Genomic DNA, 17,496 nt, shown 5'->3' with positions numbered 1-17,496 from the left:
GGCACCGTTAGGAAGTTTAGGACCTCCCAATACCTCCCCGCAGCTCTTCCTCACAGTTCTCCAACAACAACAACAACAACAACAACAACAACAACGAGCGCAGAGAGTGCGCATCCTCACTCCGGCTTGGTAGGAGTGGTGGGAGGACACCAGGCCTTCCCAACAAGCCGCCATCGGACATGTGCTCAATGGGGTTACCAAACAGGGGTAGAACATGGCTCCCTGTCGGCTCCTCGTCAAGGGCAGAGCCCGGTAACCCCTGCACCCAATGGAAGCGGCGGACCGGCCCCAGTTGGGGCGGAACCAACCAGCCGAGGGCGTGTCACTCCCCGCTGAGCATGCGCAGTGAGAGAGAGGTGACGTCAGATGCGCGCTGAGCTTGGAGCAAGCAAGACCACCTCCGAGCGCTGTGAGACCTCCCTGCATCTTTGAACCGTGCTTTATCATGTCCCCGAGCCAAGGTGCACCTTGTGCCAGCGACCTACCTGTCCATTCCTGCCATCAATCCCCGTGTGAGTCTACCTTGTCCGTTTGTCCGTGGTCTGTCTGGGAATAGATAAGACTGTATTTAAGTGACCATCTCTTGTGTCTTTACCTCACTCTGCCTTGTAATCTACCCCTTTTCTCCACCACTGTAATTATACCCTCCTCCGGAGGTCTTGAGAACTGTACCCCCCTTGCGTCGTTTCATCTTTCCCAGTCGTCGTGTCCTTTCTATCATTGATTTGGCATAGCGCGATTTGGCCAACGTCTGGGTGAATCGGGTGAGTCGGGAAGAAATGGGGAACAACTGTTCGTCCGCGGTTACCTCCGCTCGGTAAATAACATCCAATCCGCGGACCGTAACAATATATATATATATATATATATATATATATATATATATATATATATATATATATATATATATATATTGTTACAGACGCGGGTTTTAGATGTTATATTGACCGAGCGGTGGTGTATTTAACCGCGTCCGAACAGTTACTCCCCGATTAAAACCCGATTCCACCCGACGTTGACCAGATCGCCCCACAGATATTCAATCGGGAAATCTCTAAAGCGACCGAAAGAGAATGAAAAAGAAGAAGAAGAAGAATGCGGAGGAAGAACAGATTTATTATACACACACAGCAATGGATGGAAGAAGCAGTAACACAGCGAATCGTTAACTTACACTATTCATTTTTACTTAACCCCAAGACAACGAGCAGGACAGGACTTTCACACTTACACAGGGGATAATGCAGGCAGGTAGGGCTTGAGGTGGATTGCTTGAGAGGGAGGCAAAGTCGGGAGGCCGCAGTTCGCAATTCCTCGCGGTTTTGGCGGGAAACCCTCCGTCGTGTATCCGCTGCGGTAGACGTCATGCGCTGGTTCGGCACACCTGCTCCTCTTCTTGGGGTGGAGCCGTCTCCCTCCTTTCAGCGCGTCTCTCCAAAGCTGGTTTCCTTGCCGAGTACCTCTCCTCTTTGGCTTGGAGCGTTTCGCACCTCACCGCTTCTCTTGGTGCAGCCTCTTTGCTCATCTCCCCGGGTCATCTCATAAAGCAGTCCCTTACAGTCGCTTTTATCACCTCGGGCGAAATCAAGCCGCCGGCTCCGAGGGCACGCCTACCGGGTCGCTCACCGCGGTGTTGATTGGCTGTTAGGGCTGGTTCACTCCTTCCCTCTTATGACGAGGTGGAGACACGCCTTTCTTCCCCAAACCTACCTCGTGGCCAATGGTGGTTTGAAGAAAACCGCCCAAATTGCGGAAGGCAATTGGAAGGGAGGTTTTGGGGAAATTGGAAGGGCCTACGCTTATTTTGTTTGATACAATGCAAAGTCAATCTAGTGGGAAACACATATTTAGCCTACATGGAATAAGGAAATACACTATTTAAAAGATATATCGTGACCTGCGTGTAAGTTTCATGGAATTAACTAGGAGGCCGGCTACGACCATTATTTACATTACGAGGATGTTACCATACTTTTGTAACGTTCACATTGTAACGTTTCCACATTCGTTACAATATATATATATATATATATATATATATATATATATATATATATATATATATATATATATATATATATATATATATACATTGTTATGTCGGTTGGGTAGGGCATATATAGATGTAGGTGGATCTGCATAGGTAGGTGCTTCGTCTGTCGGGATAGGGAAACCTCACCTGTAATTTCTGTTAGCACGGTTTGTCAGATTAAGTGTGTACCTGTGATCATACGAAGATGATCGTGTGTTAAATAGTTGTAGGGATTAGGCTAATTCCCGCGTGTGTGAAACCTGTAATTATCCCAGTGTCCCGTATGGCAACGCACTCTTATACAGTAGATAGATCCATTAGTGCACCACACTAATTAATTCCCCCGATGCCACAATGACTGACCGAAAAGACAAGCAGGAAGCGACAGCGAACTACAGTGCCATGACAAATACACATCGACCAGGCAGGCAATAGCCACGCCCAGAAGGACTCTTGATTGACAGGGGGGAAGGGCGAGCAAAGAGCAGGCCACCGATTGGCAGGGTAGGGAAGGATGTGCGATTGGTCAGGCGAAGGGCAGAAAGCGTCGCCGTGATTGATGGAAGGAGCGACACACCACTTGCTCTGGACTGTCCCTCTGCGCTGGACCTGTTCTTGCCTTTGGACTTTGGTGGAGAGACCAGAGCTGACAATTCTCTTCCCCTGTGTTCACATACGAACAATGAGCGAGGCTTGCGGTTGGAGCGCTGATGAGCGATCGCGCGGGCGTGCCGAGGGACACTCTGTGCCAACGACCAGGCAGTTCCCCCCAACGCCAGCGCTGCGTCGGACGAAAGTGCTCGATCCCAGACCATCCTTGATGAGGACACACATTGCAGACAGACAAGAGGCACCACGCAGAAACAACGTTTTCTTTTATTCACTCTTCCCCTGTGCTTGTATTTGAAGTGAGGTGTGTGGGATCCCGATTTAGGAACATTATTTATTTATCGTTGTGTCCATTGTTCTCGGGTTCCGAATAATAAATTGTTTCTTTTTGTACATAATTCAGTTTTCGTTTCGTGTGAGTTTAATTTCCTGCAGGTTTGAGACTGCCCGGCGAGATCGTGTCAGGTAAATCTCACCGCTTCTTCCTCTTTCCTTCTTTACCTCGCGCATATGTATAGCGAAATCCGCCATTGAACGTCGCCTCGGAGTTAAAGCTCGTTTTGGCTATTCGTGATTTCCTCGGTCTTAATCGAGGGGGAGTTGCACGACAATATATACGGAAGCCAAACAGTTCAATCTTGGTTTCATCAGACCACAGAATCTTGTTTCTCACAGTCTGAGAGTCCTTTAGGAGCTTTTTTGCAAACTCCAAGTGGGCTTTCATGTGTCGTTCACTGAGGAGAGGCTTCCGTCTGGCCACTCTGCCATAAAGCCCAGATCGGTGGAGTGTTGCAGTGATGGTTGTCCGTCTGGAGGTTTCTCCCATCTCCACACAGGATCTCTGGAGCTCAGCCAAAGAGACCATCGGGTTCTTGGTCACCTCTCTCACCAAGGCCTTTCTCCCCCGATTGCTCAGTTTGCCGGGCGGCCAGCTCGAGGAAGAGTCCTGGTTGTTCCAAACTTCTTCCATTTAAGAATTATGGAGGCCACTGTGCTCTTGGGAACCTTCAATGCAGCAGAAATTTTTTTGTAGGCTTCCCCAGATCTGTGCCTCGACACAATCCTGTCTCTGAGCTCTGCAAGCAGTTCCTTCGACCTCATGGCTTGGTTTTTGCTCTGATATGCATTGTCAGCTATGAGACCTTATATAGACAGGTGTGTGCCTTTCCAAATCATGTCCAATCAATTGACTTTACCACAGGTGGACTCCAATCAAGGTGTAGAAACATCTCAAAGATGATCAAGAGAAATGGGAGGCACCTGAGCTAAATTTCAAGTGTCATAGCAAAGGGTCTGAATACTTATGTCAATGTGATATTTCAGTTTTTTCTTTTTAATAAATTTGCAAAACTTTCTAAAATCCTGTTTTCTCTTTGTCATTATGGGGTGTTGAGTGTAGATTAATGAGGGAAAAAATGAATTTAAACGATTTCAGCATAAGGCTGCAACATAACAAAATGTGAAAAAAGTGAAGGGGTCTGAATACTTTCTGAATGCACTGTATGTATGTATGTATGTATGTATGTATGTATGTATGTATATATATATATATATATGTATGTATATATATATATATATATATATATATATATATATATATATATATATATATATATATATATATATATGTATTATGCTGGATGTTTCATCTCCTCCTCTGAGATGATTTGACCGATGAAGCTGAAACTTTCAGGTATTAATGAAGGACACACTGAAGTTGGGCCTGTGCAAGGTTCGTTTGACTCCATGAAGTTTTCGGGCCAAATAATTTGGTCCATCTTGGCATTATTGCAGTTTCCAATCAGCGGCCATGTTGTACACCCTGATGTAGATCGATAATACTTGATTCATCAATTTTATGGTACTTCGGATAGTGGTTCAATGTAGAGGGTTGAAAGTTTGATATTTTTATTTTTAGTAAATCTATACATACTATAAGAGAGGTGTGTGTGTAGTCGCCATTTTTCTCAGGGATGGGTCAACGGATCTTATCTTCGTCAAACTTTCAGAGGTATTGGTATTCTGGAAGCAGGAATACCACAGCAAGATGTCCCAAGTTATTTCAAATGCCACAGGAACACCATTGAATTATAATTAAAGTATTTACCATTATTAGCTTGTTTTGACAGAGCCAAGTTAGGATGTTCTTTCAGATCACTTCAAGCAAAAGCCTCTCTAAAAATACACTCCATTCGATATTTATACTGACAGTAAAGCAGATGTGATGTTGTAGCTAATGCAGGATTGATTTACATCCCATCTACATTCACATGAGGACCAGGAAAATTCCATGTATAACCCATACAAAGCCCATGCCCAGCCCACATGGGTAGCCCACAAAAAGCCCATGACCTCCCCACGTGGACTAGCCCAGTTGGGCAACGGTGAAGCCGATGGACAAATCCAGCTGGGGCCAATCATGGGGGGACACACTTTGGACCCACAAGTTAGCCCACATAGGACCCATATGGACCCCAGCTGGAGATGCTGACTGGGAAAATGGGGGCGTTGTGGATTGTACCATTACAAAAATGGGGAGTTGTGGATTGTACCATTACAAAAAGGGGGAAATTGTGGACTGTACCATTACAAAAAGGGGGAAGTTGTGGATTGTACCATTACAAAAAGGGGGAAGTTGTGGATTGTACCATGACAGAAAGGGGGAGAGGGGTGTGTATAAAACCTTAAAAGGACTACTGTACTTTCCTTCCATTGGGTAAGAATCGGTGAACCGTGAATAAGAGGTGAATAAAGAAACGGGATGTATTTGAATAAAGATACGAGAAACAAGTGTGTTTATTCGCATTTATCTCTCCACTGCGTACGCGATCCCACTCCTGACCACCCCCAATATCACGTCATCAACTTTGGTACAACGCAGATCACATGGTGCCAAAGTAAGCAATTGACACAGCAGAAACATAATGTAAGAGGTGAATAGGGTTAGGGTTGGGTTAGGGTTATAGGAGTTAGGGTTCGGGTTTCTACCCGATTCAACCTATCCTATTGACTCTCCTTTTTTGTTGTGGTACAATCCACAACTCCTCTTTTTTGTAACGGTACAATCCATACTTTGAATTGGGTAAAAGGTAAAGAGTGCTAACTTCACAGGACAGAGCAAGGATTCGTCTGGAGACAATTTTAAGAGTGCGATAAAAGAAAAAGGGAGGAGGAAAATATTAAGCGACTTGAGAATGTATAACATTCTGTAGGGGAGTGTCAAAAGTATTTTCAAGTGGATGTTAGCCAGGTGCAATAGGATGACAGGAGGAAATACGTCCTAACAAGCTGGAGAAACAAATACTCTACCTCTTGGATTTGAGGTACAGCACAGCATTTGAATAAAGAAGCTGGAGCAAAAGTAGAGAAAAAACAACGTTGTAGCGCTCTCATTGACAAGAATGCAAGGATATCCATAAGGATAATAAAACACAGTGTCTACAGAAAGTATTCACACCCCCTTGACGTTTTTCACCTTTTATTGTGTTGCAGCCTGAATTTAAAATGAATTAGGTTGAGAATTTTTGGCCCCCGATCTACACAACCCATAATGCCAAAGTCGAATTTTAATTTTTAGGAATTTTTACAAAATAATTCAAAATGAAAAGCTGAAATGTCTTGAGTCAATAACTATTCAACTCCTTTGCTATGTCACTCCGAATTGATTTCAGGTGCATCCAACTTCCTTTGATCATCCATGAGATATCTCTACAACTTGATTGGAATCCACCTGTGGCCAATTCAATTGATTGGACATGGTTTAGAAAGAAACACACCTTTCGATATAAGGTCCCACAGTTGACATGGAATATCAGAGCAGAAACTCTACCATGAAGTCCAAGAAACTGTCCATAGAATTGTGAGGAGGCATAGATCTGGGGAAGGATGTAAAACAGTTTCTAGAATGTTGAAAGTTCCCAAGATCACAGTGAGCTCCATAATTAGGAAATGGAAAGAATATGGAACTACCCAGACTCTTCCTAGACCTGGCCGTCCGACCAAACTGAGCAAACGAGCAAGAAGGACCTTGGTCAGGGGGGTGACCAAGAATCCAATGACTATTCTTACAGAACTACAGAGTTCCTTGGGTGAGATGGGAGAACTTGCCAAAAGGACAACAGTCACTATAGCACATCAGAAATCTAGGCTTTATGGGAGAGTGGCCAGACAGAATCCACTCCTGAGAAAAAGTCACATGACAGCACACCTGGAGTTTGCAAAAAGGAACGTGAAAAACTGAGAGCACGAGGCAAAATATTCTGTGGTCTGATGAGACAAAAAAAACTTCTTCAGCCTGAATTCAAAGTGCTATATCTGGCGGAAACCGAGCACAGCTCATCACCCATCTAACACCATCCCTATCATCAAGCATGGTGGTGTCAGCATCATGCTGTGGGGATGCTTTTCAGCGGCAGGGACTGGGAGACTTGTAAGGATAGAGGGAACAATGAATGGAGCCAAATACAGGCAAATCCATGAGGACAACCTGATTCAGGGTGAAAAAAACTTTCGACTGGGGTGAAGATTTATGTTCCAACAGGCAAATCACCCGAAACATACAGCGAAAGCAACACTGGCAAGGCTTCAGTATGAGAACGTGAAAGTCCTTGAGTAGCCCAGCCAAAGCCCAGACTTGAATCCCATTGAGAATCTGTGGAAAGACTTGAAGATTGCTGTTCACCGACGCTCCCCATCCAACTTAACAGAGCTTGAGCAAATCTGCAAGGAAGAATGGGAGAAACTCCCCAAATCCAGATGTGCAAAGCTGATGGAGACATACCCAAGAAGACTCGAAGCTGCAATTGCTGCCAAAGGCACTTCTACTAAGTATTGACTCAAGGGGCTGAATACTTATATAAATTAGATATTTCTGTATTTCTTTTTAAAATCTATATATACAAAAGAAAGTTTTTGTTTGTTTATTTGTTTCTTTGTTTGTTTGTTTGTCTGCACGCGCTAATCTCCTGAACCGTGAAAGATAGGAGGAAACCTCTAAAACAAAAAATGTCGGGACGAGCCCCGGGAAGGTTATAAGATAGGTGGCGAGGCCGGTCGAGGCCCACCTCGGCCGGGCTGGGCCAATTTCCCAATTAAAAGCTGAGGTGAATTATCGCAGTCAATCTTCTACGGCCGCGGGTAAAAGCTGAATTATAGTAGTAAATTCATTCAAAAAGAACTGAAAATGTCGGGACGGGCCCCGGGAAGGTTATAGGCAAGGTGGCGAGGCCGGTCGAGGCCCACCTCGGCCGGGTTGGGCCCATTTCCCAATTAAAAGCTGAGGTGAATTATCGCAGTCAATCTTCTACGGCCGCGGGTAAAAGCTGAATTATAGTAGTAAATTCATTCAAAAAGAACTGAAAATGTCGGGACGGGCCCCGGGAAGGTTATAGGCTAGGTGGCGAGGCCGGTCGAGGCCCACCCCAGCCGGGCTGGGCCCATTTCCAATTAAAAGCTGAGCTGAATTATACAGACTTGGCATTTAATATGGAATATTTTTTGTTTCTTGACTTGGGTTTACTTTCTGAACTCAGTATATCAATCTGGTGAGTTTCTTTTACGCTTCAGTGATTTCTTTGTTAAAAGAACCATGTCACTGATTGTCTTTCGCAGCAAGAAGTCAATAACAGGATTATATCACAGGTGGCGTGACAAAATGTAAGGACAGGTACATTTGACGATTGGCTTCACAATCGGGTATATAAGGGTTGTTGCGTTCTGTATTAGTGGAAAACAACTGCTGCGCATCTACAAAAGTTATTGCCGCTTCCTCTGGAGATGGTCCGTCAACTTGACAATGCTGTTTGTCATGGAGTGGTGGCTTTACGAAATTCCGGCATGAAACAGCGTGCTATTGCTCGGCAGTATGGCATCACTCAAGGTCAGGTGTCAAAGATCCTGAAACGAAATGCTCAGAGGGGTGTCCCTACTCCAATACCGAGGCCAGGACGTCCCCGCAGAACCACAAGGAGAGATGATCGCCAGCTGCACCGGTTAGTCTGCAATGGCCGTACCAAGTCAGCTAATCGGCTTCGGGCTGAATGTCAGCAACTGACAAATGTGCCTGTATCCAGAAGGCTAGTCAACCAACGACTGGTTCAAGCAGGCTATCGTGCCAGGCGTCCCCTGAGAAAGCCACGCCTGACCAGACAACACAGCCAGCGCCGATTGCAGTGGGCCAGAGAGCACCGTCAATGGTAGCCAGGACACTGGAATCACGTGACCTTCAGTGACGAGTCTAGATTTCTGGTCTATCGTCAAGATGGCCGCAACCGAGTGCGCAGACAAGTGCATGAAGCCTACAACGAAGATTGTGTTGTGCCAAGAGTCCAAGCTGGAGGTGGTGGGGTGACAGTTTGAGCTGCTTTTCATGCAGGGGGCAAAACTGACCTGGTTGTTCTGAATGGAAAGCTGAACCAGTTCAAGTACAGGGCCATTCTGGAAGCAATATTGCTTCCATTTGCTCGTGCAGCCTTTCGAGGAAACTTTGTCTTCCAAGATGACAATGCACGGCCTCATCGTGCTCGCATGGTCCAACACTTTCTTGCTGACCGTGGTGTCGAGCATATGGAGTGGCCTGCCATGTCCCCGGATATGAATCCGATAGAGAACTTGTGGGCAGAATTAACGCGTCAAATCGACAACTTGGACCAGCAGCCGACCTCTGTGCGTGAATTTCAGCAGGCTATTAGCACTGCATGGCAAGCGATTCCTGTCCAAACCTTGGCAAATCTCGTGAACAGCATGCCTCGACGTGTACATGCTCTCCTGAATGCTCGTGGGGGTTACACGAAGTACTGAACTGTAATTGTAATGTCCGTAATCCCAGTCATAATTTAACTTTTGTTTTTGTTGAAAAAATTTTTGGCTAATGTGCAAAATAAAGAGATACTTCTGGAAAACGTACAGAAGTTTAACACAGTACTGTCCGTGAATTGAGTTCTATATCAGTTTACATCACTTTCAAGGATCAATTTATTTGCTTCAAAATGTCAAATGTGGTTTTTGTTTCTTTTAAAGGTCACATTAACAAAATCTAGAATAATTTCAACATAATTCTAATGAACTTTTGGTTCTAAGTCATCTTGAAAAGTAAGTTCACCCCCACAAAACAAAATATTCCATATTAAATGCCAAGTCTGTAGTAGTCAATGTTCTACGGCCGCGAGTAAAAGCTGAATTATAGTAGTCAATCTTCTGCGGCCGCGAGTAAAAGCTGAATTATCGTAGTAAATCTTCTATGGCCGCGGGTAAAAGCTGAATTATAGTAGTCAATCTTCTACGGCCGCGAGTGAAAGCTGAATTATGGTAGTAAATTGATTCAAAAAGAACTAAAAATGTCGGGACGGGCCCCGGGAAGGTTATAGGCTAGGTGGCGAGGCCAGTCTAGTTTTATTCCCTTACGTGATCTAGTTGTATTTCCTTCTGTGATCTAGTTGTATTCCCTTACGTGATCTAGTTGTATTCCCTTACGTGATCTAGTTGTATTCCCTTACGTGATCTAGTTGTATTCCCTTACGTGATCTAGTTGTATTCCCTTACGTGATCTAGTTGTATTCCCTTACGTGATCTAGTTGTATTCCCTTACCTGATCTAGTTGTATTCCCTTACGTGATCTAGTTGTATTCCCTTACGTGATCTAGTTGTATTTCCTTACTTGATCTAGTTGTATTTCCTTCCGTGATCTAGTTGTATTCCCTTTCGTGATCTAGTTGTATTTCCTTACGTGATGTAGTTGTATTCCCTTACGTGATCTCGTTGTATTTCCTTACGTGATCTAGTTGTATTCCCTTACGTGATCTAGTTGTATTCCCTTAAGTGATCTAGTTGTATTTCCTTCCGTGATCTAGTTGTATTCCCTTACGTGATGTAGTTGTATTCCCTTACGTGATCTAGTTGTATTCCCTTACGTGATCTAGTTGTATTTCCTTACGTGATCTAGTTGTATTCCCTTACGTGATGTTGTTGTATTCCCTTACGTGATCTAGTTGTATTCCCTTACGTGATCTAGTTGTATTCCCTTACGTGATCTAGTTGTATTCCCTTACGTGATCTAGTTGTATTTCCTTCCGTGATCTAGTTATATTCCCTTACGTGATCTAGTTGTATTCCCTTACGTGATCTAGTTGTATTCCCTTACGTGATCTAGTATTCCCTTACGTGATCTAGTTGTATTCCCTTACGTGATCTAGTTGTATTCCCTTACGTGATCTAGTATTCCCTTACATGATCTAGTTGTATTCCCTTACGTGATCTAGTTGTATTTCCTTACGTGATCTAGTTGTATTTCCTTACGTGATCTAGTTGTATTTCCTTACGTGATCTAGTTGTATTCCCTTACGTGATCTAGTTGTATTCCCTTACGTGATCTAGTTGTATTTCCTTACGTGATGTAGTTGTATTCCCTTACGTGATCTAGTTGTATTCCCTTACGTGATCTAGTTGTATTCCCTTCCGTGATCTAGTTGTATTCCCTTACGTGATGTAGTTGTATTTCCTTTCGTGATCTAGTTGTATTCCCTTACGTGATCTAGTTGTATTTCCTTACGTGATCTAGTTGTATTCCCTTACGTGATCTAGTTGTATTGCCTTACGTGATGTAGTTGTATTCCCTTCCGTGATCTAGTTGTATTCCCTTACGTGGTGTAGTTGTATTTGCTTACGTGGTGTAGTTGTATTTCCTTACGTGATCTAGTTGTATTTCCTTCCGTGATCTAGTTGTATTCCCTTATGTGATCTAGTTGTATTCCCTTCCGTGATCTAGTTGTATTCCCTTACGTGATGTAGTTGTATTTCCTTACGTGATCTAGTTGTATTCCCTTACGTGATCTAGTTGTATTCCCTTACGTGATCTAGTTGTATTCCCTTACGTGATCTAGTTGTATTCCCTTACGTGATCTAGTTGTATTCCCTTACGTGATCTAGTTGTATTCCCTTACGTGATCTAGTTGTATTTCCTTACGTGATCTAGTTGTATTCCGTTACGTGATCTAGTTGTATTCCCTTACGTGATCTAGTTGTATTCCCTTACGTGATCTAGTTGTATTCCCTTACGTGATGTAGTTGTATTTCCTTACGTGATCTAGTTGTATTCCCTTACGTGATCTAGTTGTATTCCCTTACGTGATCTAGTTGTATTCCCTTACGTGATCTAGTTGTATTCCCTTACGTGATCTAGTTGTATTCCCTTACGTGATCTAGTTGTATTCCCTTACGTGATCTAGTTGTATTCCCTTACGTGATCTAGTTGTATTCCCTTACGTGATCTAGTTGTATTCCCTTACGTGATCTAGTTGTATTCCCTTACGTGATCTAGTTGTATTCCCTTACGTGATCTAGTTGTATTCCCTTACGTGATCTAGTTGTATTCCCTTACGTGATCTCGTTGTATTTCCTTACGTGATCTAGTTGTATTCCCTTATGTGATCTAGTTGTATTTCCTTACGTGATCTAGTTGTATTCCCTTACGTGATCTAGTTGTATTCCCTTACGTGATCTAGTTGTATTCCCTTACGTGATCTAGTTGTATTCCCTTACGTGATCTAGTTGTATTCCCTTACGTGATCTAGTTGTATTCCCTTACGTGATCTAGTTGTATTTCCTTACGTGATCTGGTTGTATTCCCTTACGTGATCTAGTTGTATTCCCTTACGTGATCTAGTTGTATTCCCTTACGTGATCTCGTTGTATTTCCTTACGTGATCTAGTTGTATTTCCTTACGTGATCTAGTTGTATTCCCTTATGTGATCTAGTTTTATTCCCTTACGTGATGTAGTTGTATTCCCTTACGTGATCTAGTTGTATTCCCTTACGTGATGTAGTTGTATTTCCTTACGTGATCTAGTTGTATTCCCTGACGTGATCTAGTTGTATTCCCTTACGTGATCTAGTTGTATTCCCTTACGTGATCTAGTTGTATTCCCTTACGTGATCTAGTTGTATTCCCTTACGTGATCTAGTTGTATTCCCTTACGTGATCTCGTTGTATTTCCTTACGTGATCTAGTTGTATTCCCTTCCGTGATCTAGTTGTATTCCCTTACGTGATCTAGTTGTATTCCCTTACGTGATGTAGTTGTATTCCCTTACGTGATCTAGTTGTATTTCCTTACGTGATCTAGTTGTATTCCCTTACGTGATCTAGTTGTATTCCCTTACGTGATCTAGTTGTATTCCCTTACGTGATCTAGTTGTATTCCCTTACGTGATCTAGTTGTATTCCCTTACGTGATCTAGTTGTATTCCCTTACGTGATCTAGTTGTATTCCCTTACGTGATCTAGTTGTATTCCCTTACGTGATCTAGTTGTATTCCCTTACGTGATCTAGTTGTATTCCCTTACGTGATCTAGTTGTATTCCCTTACGTGATCTAGTTGTATTCCCTTACGTGATCTAGTTGTATTTCCTTCCGTGATCTAGTTGTATTCCCTTACGTGATCTAGTTGTATTCCCTTACGTGATCTAGTTGTATTTCCTTACGTGATCTAGTTGTATTCCCTTACGTGATCTAGTTGTATTTCCTTCCGTGATCTAGTTGTATTCCCTTACGTGATCTAGTTGTATTTCCTTCCGTGATCTAGTTGTATTTCCTTACGTGATCTAGTTGTATTCCCTTACGTGATCTAGTTGTATTCCCTTACGTGATCTAGTTGTATTTCCTTCCGTGATCTAGTTGTATTTCCTTACGTGATCTAGTTGTATTCCCTTACGTGATCTAGTTGTATTCCCTTACGTGATCTAGTTGTATTCCCTTACGTGATCTAGTTGTATTCCCTTACGTGATCTAGTTGTATTCCCTTACATGATCTAGTTGTATTCCCTTACGTGATCTAGTTGTATTTCCTTACGTGATCTAGTTGTATTCCCTTACGTGATCTAGTTGTATTTCCTTACGTGATCTAGTTGTATTCCCTTACGTGATCTAGTTGTATTCCCTTACGTGATCTAGTTGTATTCCCTTACGTGATCTAGTTGTATTCCCTTACGTGATCTAGTTGTATTCCCTTACGTGATCTAGTTGTATTCCCTTACGTGATCTAGTTGTATTCCCTTACGTGATCTCGTTGTATTTCCTTACGTGATCTAGTTGTATTCCCTTACGTGATCTAGTTATATTTCCTTACGTGATCTAGTTGTATTCCCTTACGTGATCTAGTTGTATTCCCTTACGTGATCTAGTTGTATTCCCTTACGTGATCTAGTTGTATTCCCTTACGTGATCTAGTTGTATTCCCTTACGTGATCTAGTTGTATTTCCTTACGTGATCTGGTTGTATTCCCTTACGTGATCTAGTTGTATTCCCTTACGTGATCTAGTTGTATTCCCTTACGTGATCTCGTTGTATTTCCTTCCGTGATCTAGTTGTATTCCCTTACGTGATCTAGTTGTATTCCCTTACGTGATCTAGTTTTATTCCCTTACGTGATCTCGTTGTATTCCCTTACGTGATCTAGTTGTATTCCCTTACGTGATCTAGTTGTATTCCCTTACGTGATCTAGTTGTATTTCCTTACGTGATCTAGTTGTATTTCCTTACGTGAGCTAGTTGTATTCCCTTACGTGATCTAGTTGTATTCCCTTACGTGATCTAGTTGTATTTCCTTACGTGATCTGGATGTATTCCCTTACGTGATCTAGTTGTATTCCCTTACGTGATCTAGTTGTATTCCCTTACGTGATCTCGTTGTATTTCCTTGCGTGATCTAGTTGTATTTCCTTACGTGATCTAGTTGTATTCCCTTACGTGATCTAGTTGTATTCCCTTACGTGATCTAGTTGTATTTCCTTACGTGATCTAGTTGTATTTCCTTACGTGAGCTAGTTGTATTTCCTTACGTGATCTAGTTCGATCCGTTTTTAAACTTTCACATCGGAACTTTTCACGAATTGCACACATGACCACATCAATGGGTCTTTGCTCCCAGAACTTGCGGCTGTGCTGCTGATTCAGTGCCTCCTGAAGGTTTGAGCAGGAATTAATAACTTGTTCAGCGTGCCGGCGATAGCTCGCCTACTCTTCGTGAAGGACACCGTTGGATCTTCGTAACGTCCACCAACGAATGCTAGCGTTAACACCCAGGGGTTAACTCCAACCGAGGTTAACATCCAACCGAGGGTGGACAGACATTTGGGGACCATAAAAAGGACAACTTTTTGCTCGTAATAACAACGGCGCCCGCGCGTGCTTGACGACGAGGCGGCGCCATCGCAACGTCATCACGTGTGCGCTCGATGACGGTGACAATGACCGAAACGATGGATTATGAACTCCTGCTGCCCTGAATGGGAAGACGAAAGACAAACCGCTGAGCAAACCACAAATCTTGTGTCTTGCAACCCCAACCCACTTCCTTCCCTGTGGAAATACAAAGCAACTTTTGATGTGTCCATATATCCCCATCACTAGCTCGTTATCTCAAGTTTACTATTGTTCTACCTCGTTAACCGTATTCATCCCACTGAGTTAACTTGATAACTTATGGCACATTTAATCTTCATGAGCAGATCATGGATACAGCTTACCAGCACACAATGGCCTGTTCTTTTCGAAAGATACCTTGGTGTCTTTAACGTACACAAACCGAATATGCAGACGGGATAGCCGGCTTTATGTCCACCACGTCGGTGCACATGCAGTGCCCCCCCCCCTCCCCACTGAGTGCTCCGAGATGCAGCGCCCCCGACTGTTTGCTCCGAGATGCAGCGCCCCCCGCCTGTGTGCTCCGAGATGCAGCGCCACCGGCTGTGTGCTCCGAGATGCAGCGCCCCTTCCCCACTGAGTGTGCTCCGAGGTGCAGTGGATGCTCCGAGATGCAGCGCCACCGCCGCCAATTTCAGCTCATAAACAGGCACGTGACCAGCTGAGCTCGACATCCTGCACCACTCATCACGAAGACACCTCATCCATGGAGGTCTCCCTCCCATCCAGGTGCATTACTAACCGGTCACGACCTTATTTACATTTCCAGATGTGACAGGTGCATTCAAGTTGTTGTCATTCGCCAAAGATTCCTCTCCCTCACTGCCTTTTTCACTCTGTCTCTCAATATTTGTTTCATATATAAGAACAAACTCCTCTCAACCCTCTGTTCAACAAACAACGAAATGGTTGATTTGATCAATTTATCGGAAATGTCCAGCAGTCGCAGGACCTGTGCCGATTGCGCAGGTATGAATTTTCCCAGGGGTTTAGATTCCCCAAGAGAACGTTTATTATAAAGCCATGGAGGGACAGTCATGAGGGACAGCCATGGAGGGACAGCCATGAGGTACAGCTATGGAGAGGCAGCGATAAGGGACAGCCATGGAGGAACAACCATGGAAGGACAGCCATGGAGGGACAGCCATGGAGGGACAGCCATGAGGGAAAACCTTTGAAGGACATCCATGACAGATAGCCACGGAGGGCAGCCATGAGGGACAGCCATGGAGGGACAGCCATGAGGGACCGTCACGAGGGACAGCCATGGAGGGACAGCCATGAGGAACAGCTATGGAGGGGCAGCGATAAGGGACAGCCATGGAGGAACAACCATGGAAGTACAGCCATGGAGGGACAGCCATGGAGGGACAGCCATGAGGGACAACCTTTGAAGGACATCCATGACAGATAGCCACGGAAGGCAGACATGAGGGACAGTCATGATGGACAGCCATGGAGGGACAGCCATGAGGGACAGTCATGAGGAACCGTCATGAGTCACAGTCATGAGGGACAGCCATGGAGGACAGCCATGAGGGACAGTCATGAGGGACAGCCATGAGGAACAGCCATGGAGGGGCAGCGATAAGGGACAGCCATGGAGAAACAACCATGGAAGGACAGCTATAAGGGAAAGCCATGGGGCAACAGTCATGACGGACAACCTTTGAAGGACATCCATGACAGATAGCCACGGAGGGCAGCCATGGAGGCACAGCCATGGAGGAACAGCCATGAGGGACAGCCATTGAGGGACAGCCATGGAGGAACAACCATGGAAGGACAGCCATAAGGGAAAGCCATGGAGGGACAGCCATTGAAGGAGCCATGGAGGAACATCCATGAGGGAGAGCCTTTGAAGGACAGCCATGACGGATAGCCATGGAGAAGCAGCCATGGAGGAACAGCCATGAGGGACAACCATTGAAGGACAGCCATGGAGGGACAGACTTGAGGGACAACTATGGAGGAACAGTCATGACGGACAGCCTTTGAAGGACAGCCATGAGGAACAGCCATGGAGTCTGGGGGTGCGGGGGGGGCAGGGGGGCGGGGGGGAGGGCATAATCACCACTCTGATATGCCACCGACTTCATTTTGAGATGGACGGGAATGCTTGGTCATGTCCGATGCCCGGTCGGTGCACGTGGCACATTTTCCCAGAAAGAAGGATTCTTTCTTGAAACGTCGAGCTTCAAAACGCACTGAGAAAGCCGGGCAATCAATACTTCCTGTTTGGAGAGGAAGCAGAAACCGCCCCAATGGTCATAAGTGCTCGTGATCAAAACAGAGGACAAAACACCATGCTGAATGGCCATATTGTCCAACTCACCAATCACCATGCTGAATGGCCATATTGTCCAACTCACCACAATCACCATGCTGAATGGCCATATTGTCCAACTCACCAATCACCATGCTGAATGGCCATATTGTCCAACTCACCACAATCACCATGCTGAATGGCCATATTGTCCAACTCACCAATCACCATGCTGAATGGCCATATTGTCCAACTCACCAATCACCATGCTGAATTGGCCATATTGTCCAACTCACCAATCACCATGCTGAATGGCCATATTGTCCAACTCACCAATCACCATGCTGAATGGCTATATTGTCCAACTCACCAATCACCATGCCGAATTGGC

The sequence above is a fragment of the Myxine glutinosa genome, chromosome 5 (genome assembly GCF_964187855.1).
Source record: "Myxine glutinosa chromosome 5, kmMyxGlut1.1, whole genome shotgun sequence".
NCBI classification, from domain to species: Eukaryota; Metazoa; Chordata; class Myxini; order Myxiniformes; family Myxinidae; genus Myxine; species Myxine glutinosa.
The sequence above is the reverse complement of the archived record's forward strand: the minus strand, read 5'-3'. Positions refer to the sequence as shown.